This window comes from Papaver somniferum, chromosome 4, assembly GCF_003573695.1.
Source record: "Papaver somniferum cultivar HN1 chromosome 4, ASM357369v1, whole genome shotgun sequence".
Lineage (NCBI taxonomy): Eukaryota > Viridiplantae > Streptophyta > Magnoliopsida > Ranunculales > Papaveraceae > Papaver > Papaver somniferum.
Window position 1 is genome coordinate 113880117 of NC_039361.1, and position 11778 is coordinate 113891894.

General features: G+C 37.7%; 1 long non-coding RNA gene and 1 pseudogene across 1 annotated transcript; one reads left to right on the forward strand and one right to left on the reverse strand.

The window, feature by feature from the left end:
- The first annotated feature begins 3993 nt into the window (after positions 1-3993).
- Positions 3994-7578, forward strand: LOC113276379. The gene is made up of 3 exons (XR_003324350.1): positions 3994-5542; positions 6216-6299; positions 6554-7578. It is a non-coding gene; the product is annotated as an uncharacterized LOC113276379 (long non-coding RNA).
- A 2134-nt stretch (positions 7579-9712) lies between these two features.
- Positions 9713-9812, reverse strand: LOC113276766 (annotated as a pseudogene).
- Between the last annotated feature and the right edge of the window lie 1966 nt (positions 9813-11778).

An 11778-nucleotide genomic window follows, 5' to 3' on the forward strand; every position in this document is an offset into this window, starting at 1 on the left:
TTATGTTTTGCAGAGTGTTAGAGCATTGCTCGGTCGAACTCGCATGCGTTGCTATCTCAAGCATGTTTGTCAATGTTAGTGATCAAAACTATAAGTCTTGATTTCTAGTCTATTATAGCTAAGTCTCAGACTAGGATAAAAAGTGTAGTTGAGCTCAAGGACTTCATGGAGATTCATCATATAAGTAGAAGAACTATTCAAGGAACCGGTGGAACTTCTCGACAAAAAGGTATGTGAAGACTTGAACTTATCTATCACTCAAAAGTCTATCTACCCTATATCCTACTCTTTGAGACAAGAAGTCGTATACTATATATAGACTTGGATTATACACATTTGGTATTTCGAGCCGAGTATACCTCGCCTATATATATCTCAAAATATGTGTTGGTAAGCTTTTCGCTTCGATCAAGTTTATCCTTACCATGTGACGAAATTCATGATATGTTTCAATCATCTTGAAAATTTCTTTGACGAGAAATGGTGTAACAACTGTATAGCGTCCTCTAAGAATGTTTCAATGGTTTAAATGAGAGCTTAGATTACATAACCAATGGTGGACATAAGCATTTTTGTGGAAACACATTTATGTATAAGTCCCATTCCTTGAACCAAAGTTTGCGAACTTTGTTGATCAAGAGAACCGGAAGAATGGCGTAAGCCAAGTCCGCGAACTACCGAAGTTCTCAAACCCGAGAATTTCTGCTGGAGTTGACAAACTACTTGCGTGAAGCTAAGTCAGCGAACTTAGTCCGCGAACCCAATCCGCGAACCGGCGAAGTTCTCATACCCGAGAATTTCTACTGGAGTTTGTAAACTCTGCCCGGTAACTTAAGTCCGCGAGCCTAGTCTGCGAACTTGAGAAGGTTATATATCTGAAGATGATTTCTGAACTTAAACTATAAAAGATTAAGGAATGCATTTTGTAAACCGTGGCTATAAAAGTTTATGAACCGATTCAAGTGAATCAAATCATCTTTGCTTCAATTGTGTCTTGTGTATTACATAAGATTTCCTTGCAATTGAACAACTCTCTAACTAGTTCATTTGAAGTCATTTGAAATAGTTATGGTGAAGTAGAACATGGTTGATATGAAATGCTCATATGGTTAACCTTTTGGTTAACTATTATTGAACCAACAAGTGCATACGTTTGGGTACGGTTAACAAACCTAGAAGCGTGCATTATCAAGTGTGTATAACAAGCTATGTTTTCGATCTAACGGTTGAGAAATATTAGCTTGAATCTAAATCAAGTTTTCATCTAACGGTGAATATTGAATGCTTTGTTACTAAGCTAACATTGATTGCAAACCCTGATGTGAAATACTATATAAAGGAGACATCTAGTATTGTGCAAAACTAATCCCCACGCCTTACGTGTGATACTAGTTTGCATACTAGAGTCTATTCTCCTTTAACCTTTGCTTTTTATCTTCTAAAACCAGGTTAACGACTTAAAGACTTCATTGGGATTGTGAAGCAGACCGATACTACTTTTATCGTAGTTGTGTGATCTGATCTTGCATCTTCTATCGTACGAGTACAATCAGATTGATTGGGTTGAGATTAATATCTCTGATAGGCAAGATATAAAAAGTAATCACAAACACCTTCGTTTCATTTTTTGTGATTCCGCAACATCTTGTTTCGCTACCATACGATTAAGATTGTTGTGAGGTGATTGATAACTCTAGGCTATTCTTCGCGACCATATTATCAATTGGATCCTGTTCACCTTGATTATTATCAAAAGACGAAACAAAACCTTTAGGGTTTATCTGTGGGAGACAGATTGATCCTTTGATAGACTTATCTGTGTGAGACAGATTTGTTTATTGTCAAAGCATGCGATTTTGGATCGTAGCAACTCTTAGTTGTGGGTGAGATAATCTAAGGGAATCAAGTGCTCAGTATCCTGCTGGGATCATAGGAGTAGGAGCATAACTGTACCTTGGATCAGTGGGAGATTGATTGGGGTTCAACTACAGTCCAGTCCGAAGTTAGCTTGGAGTAGGCTAGTGTCTGTAGCGGCTTAATACAGTGTGTGTTCAATCTGGACTAGGTCCCGGGGTTTTTCTGCATTTGCGGTTTCCTCGTTAACAAAATTTCTGGTATCCTTGTTATTTCAATTTCCGCATTATATTGTTTTATCTTTATAATTGAAATAATCCAGGTTGTGCGTTTGAATCAATAAATTGGAAATCCGACCTTTGGTTGTCAATTGATATTGATTGATCCTTGGATATTGGTCTTTGGTACCATCCAAGTTATTCCTTGCATTTGATTAGAACTCGCAGTTCCTGCTTGAGTAAATCAAATCAAGAGAGAGATATAAACTCATTGATATACTTTTAATTGATTGAGTCTTGTTGATTCTCTTAAAAGTATATTCGAATTTTTCCATACAGATTGCTAAGCGAAATATTGGGTGGTGTTGTTAGACCCCCACTTTTTCAATTGGTATTAGAGCAGGCAAACACGTTCAAGACCTTGCAAGTCTGTGTTTGTAGCGATCTGACTATATGGACAAAGGTGTTATCTCTATTAACGTACCACCAGTCTTCGATAGCTCTAATTATTTATGGTGGAAAATTGCTATGCGAGCTTTTCTCCAAGCACGTGATTTTCAATCATGGGTATATGTTGTTAATGGTTGTGATGCTCCCGTTGTGGAAGTTGGAGATGTAAACGTTCCAAAGAATATTGGTGAATACAGTCCTGCCGAGATACTTGTTTCAAAGCAAAATTCTGACGGTTTGAATGCAATCATACATGACATTACCCCAAATCTTCAGCACCATGTGTCAAATTGCACTAGGTCTAAAGATGCTTGGGATATCTTAGAAACTGTATTTGAAGGTAACTCCAGTGAAAAGGAAGCTAGACTTCAAAATCTTAATTCCGATTGGGAGCACCTTCGTATGGCAGATGAAGATACATTTGATGAGTTTAGTCACAGAGTGTCTGAAATTGTTAATGCATCTTTTGCATTAGGTAAGACTATTCCTGAAAAGGACATTGTGATGAAATTCTCAGATCTCTGCCATCTAGATACGAGTATAAGAAGCATGCCATCATTGAGGGAAATAACCTTGATAATCTTTCCAGAAATACATTGGTTGGAAAGCTAAAGATCTTTGATCATGAGCAAACATCCAAAATCGGAAAGGATGTTGCCTTTAAAGCACAGAAGAACACTAAATTACTTGATAAAGGTAAAAGTGTTTATGTCTCTGAAGATGATCAGTCTGAGGGTGATTTTTAGGATGAATATCTTGACAAATCAGTCTCCTTGATCACAAGACAGTTTAGGGATCTTTTATTGAAGAGAAGTAAACTGTTTTCAAGAGACAAACCTAGGTCATCAGATAAACCTCACAATCGCGTTCCTCCTAAAAAAAGGGATGCTGACGAGGCTGATGACGAGGCTATGCCACAGTGCTTTAAGTGTAAAGGTTTTGGTCATTTTTCAAACGAGTGCCCAAATCGTAGAAAATACACTGGGAACAAAGGTCTTGCTGTAACACTTGATGAGATGTCTGAGATCTATGATTCTGATGAAGATAGGAAACCAAGTGTTAGTCTTCTTTGTGAAAACATTGATTTTGATAATTGTAGCTGTAACGACCCTCGAGCTCGTCAACGCTATTAGACTAGTCAAGAGACGTCTTAGTCGCTAATTACTCGATTAGTATAACTCGAACGTTAATTATTAGAAATTAATCTAAGAACGATCTAGATACGAAATTAATATCACTAAATACGTCTCGAAAAGTTACGCAGAATGGACTACTCGAACGTGTTAACCGGATTCCGGACGAAGGAGATATCATTGGATAGATATGAAGGGGGTAAAATAATCGTTTACAGTGTGGACCGACCCTGACTACCCATATCTATTTGGAGGGTGCAATTATCAGTTGTCCTTGGTCTTATCAACAAAACCAGATCGAGAAGATAAGACCGTATTTCTTTTCTTTCTTCTTCTTCATTCTTCTTTTTATTCTCTTTCTTTCTTTTTTCTCTGCTTTCCTTCTCTTTCTTCTCTTCGTCCCGTTCTTCTCCTGTGAGAGACTCATGATATGAGAGCGAGAGTTTATTGAAGAGAATTAATGATGGGGTTGTCTAAATGATGGAGTCGAAGTTGTTGTTGATTTAACTCGAAAGATGAAACAGAGAAAGGAATTAGGTTTTCTGTAAAATAGATGACGAATTGATCTTGAAACTGATAAACTGAGTTTAGGTTTGAAGAGCGTGCTCTAATGAAGAAGCTTTGTTTGTTAACGAATTGAAGGATAAGGTGTTTGTTGTTGATTCAAATTGGAATCTGAGATGATCCGAATTCAGGGTTTCTGTAAATCGAAGTTAGGGTTTGTGTGGATTTGATGATGATATAGTGTTGTTGAAGGATAAAGAACGAGAGGGTTTTTGTTGAATCAAGGTTCTGAAGTTGTGTTGATGGTGAATCAAAGAAGTTAGGGTTTCATGTTCTTCCCTAATTTAAGAACTAGGGTTTTGGAAACCGATTGAAGATTTGATTTGAAGTTAGACAATAAGAAACTGAAGGCCGGGTGTAGTAAATTGAGGAGGAATCTATGAAGTAGGTGATGGTTCTGAAACTTATTGAGTTCTGGAAGATGATAAGAATGATGGGTTTGTGTAGATTGAAATTGAGTTGTGCCAGCAGTGAAGATTGATTCTATTTAAGAGTTAAGGTTTCTGAGAATTAAAGATGGTGATAAAGATTGTTAAGTTTGGTTCGGTTAATTGGGATTTCTGTGAATGTGGTTAATGAACAACAACGCAGAGGATGCTGATACCTGGGTAAGTCTTTTATTGGTTTTGTTGTGGTAGTCGTGAGTTAAGTTGTTTTGATTTCATAGTTTGTGTATTTATGAATTGAACTGGGTGGAGTTAAATGATGAACTGTGAATGGTTGTGATGATGAAGCGGAATGAGTAGTGGTTATGTAGCTGTTGTTAATGGAGTTATAGGAGTTATGTCTATTGGTTGATGCAATGATAATTGAAGATCAGATATGTGATGGTTGAATTGGATTTGGGTCACAGCTGGTGCTGATGCTGTTATGGTGATGTTGTACAGTTGGTGGTGCTGGAGTGGTTAAGGGAATTGAAGTATAAAGTTTATGGAGTTAATGAATGAGTGTTGCTTGAGTTGAGTTGTGTGTTACAGTGGTGCAGATGATGATGTTTCATGGAATTGAGATATTGCCGATATAGTGTTTGGTAGTGGTGTAGTCTTGAATCTGGGATTGAGATAGATAGAAATGTATTGGTTTTGGTGATTGGTAATGATTGCAGTTGAAGGATGTTAACTGAAATCCGAGTATGGATGAGTTGAAGATGAATGTTAGGAGTTTGGAGATGATAATGATGTTGCAGTGAGAGTTGAGTTTGAGTTATAGTTAGTAGGCTTATAGTTGTTGGAAATTGAATATGATCGTAAGTTGTATGAGCTGAGGCTGATTATAATGTTGTTAAGCCATTGGCCTTGTGAAAGCTTGGAACTGCAATTGCAGGTAGGCTGTGTTTTCTTTGTAATCAATTTGAGTTATATTTTGAATGATTATTTGGTGTGTTATTATATTGAAGTTAAACTTGAGTAGAATTGTAGAGTTAGAGCCTCAGCTGTGTGAGAAGAACCTTTGGCCTGTCTGACTCGGGTTTGTTATTGTCTGACTCAGTATCTAACTGAGTTGAATCGATGTTAACTCACTGAGTTTCTCTTTTGACCCGAGTTGACCAGTTCACCTGACCTTAACCGAGTTGGATCGGTTGACTAGACCTGACCTTGACCACTTGACTTGACCTTTGATTGATGTCGACTGTTAATTGACCTTTGATCATCAGTTTGACCGTTAGTGACTATTAGATGACTCTTAAGGACTGGACCTTAGTTAATGGTCTTGTTTAGTTAACTTAGGCTTATAGTTAGTTTTCCTAATGAATATGAATTGGACCCTTAAGGTTCGATTTAGCCTTTGGTTCCTTATACATAGAGGTATATCTTCCTGAGACTATTCAAGTGAACTATAGAACCAATCCAATTGAATTAGTAAACCTTAGATATGTTAAAAATAAATAATAAAATGGTGTAGAAGAATAAATGAGCTTAAAACCATTAGTTAGACTTGTATGATTCTTATGTAAGCCATTTTGGCTAGTTTCTTAGACTTTTTGTGTGATTAACAGTTAGTCTATATTAACAACGATCGATTCAAGGATGAACCAGTGAATCGTGGATCTCGAGGTAGGCGTGGCTTTTCATCAAAATAGGTGGGAATACTTTTAACTCTTTTGAAACCATTGTTGTTTTCTTTTACAAAAGTTTATGTTTAACAAATTCATGCATTATCTGATTATGTTTTGTTTTCTTTGAATTCCGAAAGTATATAGAATACACTCTTTCATTTTGGTGTGTAAGGAATTGGTCGACACTGATAGACACATTTTTGTGTCCGATTTGTCTAGATTCTATATATTGTTAGGGCTCATTTTTGTACTTAGTATGGTGTTTTATTTATTTGTAGGTATTTTTGGAAAAATAAACTTTTGTAGCGAAATTGGCTCGAAAAGTGATGTTTGCACTCTCCGGAGGAATCACTAAATACACCCCGAAGAAATGTTGTTGGCACCCGGACGAAGTGTTAGACGCACCCAGGAAAAGTATTAAAAATACCCCAGAAAATCGCTAAAGGGACCCTAGCAATGGATAAGGGGTACCCAAATTACTAAGGGGAACCCAACCAGTTATTCCCACCCCAGCCATTGTCAGGGGGACACCATCTTTATGGTTTAAACGCACTGGATTTTGGAAGGAAAATTATTATCAACAGCGAACTCCCTGAATTGGATTTGGACGTGATATTCTCGTGGATTTTCAGCAGACCAAATTGGTTTGGGCTTGGTTTAATCATACATGCAAGGTACGTGGATTAAAATCGAAGATAAAGGGAGATATGAGAAGATTTCCTAAAACAGGTGAAACAGGGGAGTAGTTGTTCACGGATTTTATGTTCGGCTAAATTTGGTAGTACGTGGGGAATGGGATAGTGAATATCTCCTTATGGATTCGAATCTATCAACAAGGAAAGTTTGGACTAAACAGGGAGACGTGTGAAGAAAATATGAAAATTATATCCGTAACTTTTGGAAAAAGAAAAGGAAGAAAATCAGAGATTTCTTGGAGACTTGATCGTGATGTGGCATATATATGTTGCTTGGAGTTCCAAAAGGAGCTATCGAGTAGTTTGGGGCCTTTACGTAGTTTAGGGGAAGTTCTGGTACGAAGAAATCACACTGCAGAGAAAGTTGCAGCAACAGGAGGAAGAAGACGAAGCTGAAGAACATTGGACAGACGAAGACAGTCGCAGAATCCGTGGCCTTTTCTTTCAAAATTCAGTCACTTTGTATCAATTTCTGTAACAACTATTCAGAGTTCGCAACAGTTCTGTGTTAGGATACTCTGTAACAGTGGTTCGTAACTATTATATTCGTTACAAACACGCTGTTTTATACCTTCTCTTCTTTTTAATCAACTTTTGAGGAACAAGCATGTATTTGGAGCAAGTGGTTAATATGAGGAGCTAAACCCCATTGCTGAGGCGACAAAGGAAGCTATTTTTCCAACAAAAAGTGGTATATTCTTATTTATTTATTTATCGCAATTATTTTTATGATTGTTTTGCCTTGAGTGAAAATTGTTTGAATGATTCTTGTTAAGCAATTGTTATTTCTTTTGATAGAGCATGCTTGGACCTAGGTTTTTGATGTTCTATGCTTCGGATTTACACCTGTTATTTTGAGAATCTACTTGTTGCAATAGTTTAGAATCAAATTGAACGAAAAAATTGCATGAATATAAATATTGGATTAAATCACTTTGAATTTGGAAAATAGTGGAATCTTAGCCTCAGTGTTTCTTTTAGTATTGATATCATCTTTGATTGAGTTTGCTATAATTTTTAGTGAGTTTTCTATTTTGATATTAGGATTTAGGTCTAATTAATATCCTTCACAAGTCTGAGAATCGAACCACTTTTACCACTATCTACAAATCACAACAATTTTTGGCGCCGCCGACGCGCACTTGTTTTTAGGGTTTTAGATTTTTATTTTTTTTGTTTTTTTTTATTTTTGTCTTTTTTATGTTTTTGGGTATTTATCTTGTGTCTCCAGGTTCTGGATCATAAAGAAAATTGAGCCAAGGAGTTTGTTGATTTCATAAAGACTTGGAGCTAAAGATTAAAGCAAAAAGAACAGAAAAGAAGACAATTTTTTTTCTATTATTTTTTTAGACAATTTTAGTTTAGGGTTTGTTTATTTTATTAAAAAAAAAACTGTATTAGGGTTTATTATTTTTGTAGTTTTTCTTTATTTTTTTTTGGACTTTTGGACTTTGGGACATTATATTTTTTATTACCCTACGGAAGGGTACTTTAAATATAAACTGTTTGCAGAGAAGGAGGACAATTACGATATTGTGTCTGCACCTTGGGTTCGTACACTAGACATCTGAGTCAGTGGCCCGAGTCGACTACAACCGATTCATCCTCCGTCTGGAACGGGAGGTAAGATTCTAAACACTCGCGAATCCCCTGTCAGCGAGTTACTGGACTCCTTCGTATGCATATATGTTGAGGACTGAATACAGACATTTATTTTTCTAGTAAAGGGCAAGACCTGGCCATACAAGATAAGGGTTCGGATTTCATCACCGTTCTCTTCTTGCCCGCTTTAGGAACACGTAACCTACGCGAACCTAAGCCTAGAATTTTGACTAGAACGAGACCGACAGGGTAACGAGCTTGACAGGAAAGTCATTCGAAAAATATTGGTTACTCTTTTAAGCATACTTCGAAGTTCTTGACGGTTTCTGTAAGTTGAATGCGTGACTACACCGTCTTGTAATACCGGTGAAGCCTTGGGTATCAAAGCTCCACCGAGCTTCCCTCGCCTCTATTCAACTTACGTTAACTCGGATTGATTCCAGAGGGGTTTGCTTAAATTGTAACGAATTCCCGTTCGAAGGATTAGAAGCTGGTCTAGAAACAATCTAAGTGGAGCCATCATGCTTTTTGTTTGCTAGAAATCAATAGGTTTGATTTGGTTGAGTCGGCCTTGATCTGTGTTTGCTTACCCTTCCAATTTAGAAAACTATTGTATGCCTGAACGTAAAAGAGACGCACTAGGTAGATTTGTTAAAGAGAAACCTAGTAGTTCGAAGCGTCTCGATTACCTTAATCTAGAAAGTCCGGCTTTTGAAGAGTCTGTTTTTGAACGTCTTTGACTGAGGAGAGAATCCTGTTGCTCCGATAGCGCCAGAAATGGCAACTTTGAAAGCTTTGTTGAATCCAACTAGGACTACCGTCCTTCGTGTATTAAGTTAGCTGAAACGGAGGCACCCTATGAACTGAAACCTGGGACCTTACAGATGCTCCCAATCTTTTTAGGGAAAGAAAATGAAAACCCTTATTACCATGTTAGGGATTTTGAGGAAATTTGTAGTACTCTAAGAATTAGAGGCTTAGATGATGATGCTTTGAAACTTAGGTTATTCCCATTTTCCCTGAAAGATAAGGCCAAGTCGTGGCTGTATAGTTTGGACTCCGAGTCAATTGAGACATATGAACAACTTACATCTGCCTTTTTCAATAAGTTTTTCCCTAGGCACAAAACATCGTCTATTAGGACGCAAATATGCACATTTTCACAACAAGAGGGAGAATCTTTATATAGGTATTTGGAAAGGTTCAATGATTTATTATCCCAGTGTCCTCATCATGGTTTAGAAAAGGTTAGGCTAGTTCAGATCCTTTATGAGGGTTTAGATTATTCCACAACGACCATGGTTGAGTCTCTATGCACTGGTGGATTTGAAAACCAAACTGTTGATGCGGCGATGGAATTTTTTAATGAAATCGCCGAAAAAACCCAGCAATGGGAAAATAGTAGGGCACCCCAGAAAACAATTCTTTTAAGTAGAGGAAACGTTAATAGGGTAGAAGGAGGCTATGAATCAGATGCCAAAATTGCTGCTATAAAAAAAGGTTAGAAGCCTTAGAAGTGGGCCAGACTAGTGGTAGAGTGGAGCCTTTTTGGGAAGGCCAGAATATTGAAGAGCAGGCCAATGCTCTTTATAATAACACTAGATTTGATAACCGTCAAAAGATTGACCCATATTCAGAAACCTATAATCCTGGTTGGAGAAACCATCCGAACCTTTCGTGGTCTAAGGGCCAAAGTCAAGGTCAGTTTAGTAATTCTAATGCTCCCCCAGGTTTTGGCTATACTAAGAATCCTTCAGGACTAGCTCAGTTTCAGAATCAGTCAGATAAGAAAATCCTAAGTTTAGAGGAATCTCTCGCCTTGTTAACTCAGCAAACTGCAAAATTCCAGTTATCCGTAGAACAAGTCTACAAGCTAGTAACAGGATAGGACAAGAAAATAGTCAGGCTATTTCCGAGTTAAAAACCCAGGTTGGTCTGATAAGTGATTCTTTGAGAGAAAAAGGTAAGTTTCCTAGTCAAACACAACCCAACCCTAGAGGAGTTCATGAATTAGGTGCAAAACCATCGAATCAATTGAATGCTTTAGAACCCTTAGAAGTGGTAGAGTTGTAGACAATAAGGTAACCATGCCCGATAGTGAACATACTGTAGTTCACCCCTCAGGATCTCACCTCTCAGGACCAGTAGCTGAAGAGACTGATAAAGTTTCTGATGATGTGAATTCGGTTCCTGAAAGGTCTGATTTTAGGCCTAGAGCCCCATTTCCTATTAGTACCAACAAAGAAGGAATCGAACTTTAATGACATAGTGGAGGTTTTTAAGCAAGTTACCATAAACCTTCCCTTATTAGATGCAATTAGGCAAATTCCTGCTTATGCCAAGTTCCTTAAGGATATGTGTACGCGAAAGCGAAAACTTAGCGTCCATAAGAAAGCCTTTTTAGCTAGTCACGTAAGTTCAATCATTCAGAACACCACAACTCCAAAGTACAAAGACCCAGGTTCTCCTACCATTGCTTGCACAATAGGTAACTTCCGGGTAGAAAAAGCTTTACTTGACTTAGGAGCCAGTGTGAACTTACTGCCATTCCATGTATACTTACAGCTAGGACTTGGTGAAATGAAACCTACTCAGATGACACTGCAGTTAGCTGATAGGTCTGTTAAAATCCCTCGAGGTGTTATCGAGGATGTTCTTATTGAGGTCGACAAGTTTATTTATCCAGTGGATTTCGTGGTCCTAGATACCCAACCTGTCCCTGACCCAGAGAACCAGATACCTGTGATTTTAGGTCGCCCATTTTTAGCTACGTCTAATGCGATCATTAACTGTCGAAATGGTGTGATGAGTTTATCTTTTGGTAATATGACTATGGAGATGAACATTTTTAATGTCAGTAAGCAACCTCATGAGCTAGATGACACATGTGTTGAGGAGGTGAACATGATAGAAGCCTTAGTTCAGGAGTCATTACCAAACATCTTGTCTGAAGACCCATTAGAAAGTTGTCTATCCCATTTTGGTTTAGATTTTGACGACGATAGCACTATTGAACAGGTGAATGCTCTATTAGATTCTACCCCTGTGTTAGACACTGATAGATGGAAAGCTAGGTTCGAACCGTTACCAGTTTCTGAGACTACCCTAATTCCTTCTTTAGAAGAGCCCCCAAAGTTGGACCTTAAACCACTACCCGATACTCTAAAGTATGTGTTTTTAGGCCCATCTGAGACTTTACCTGTGAT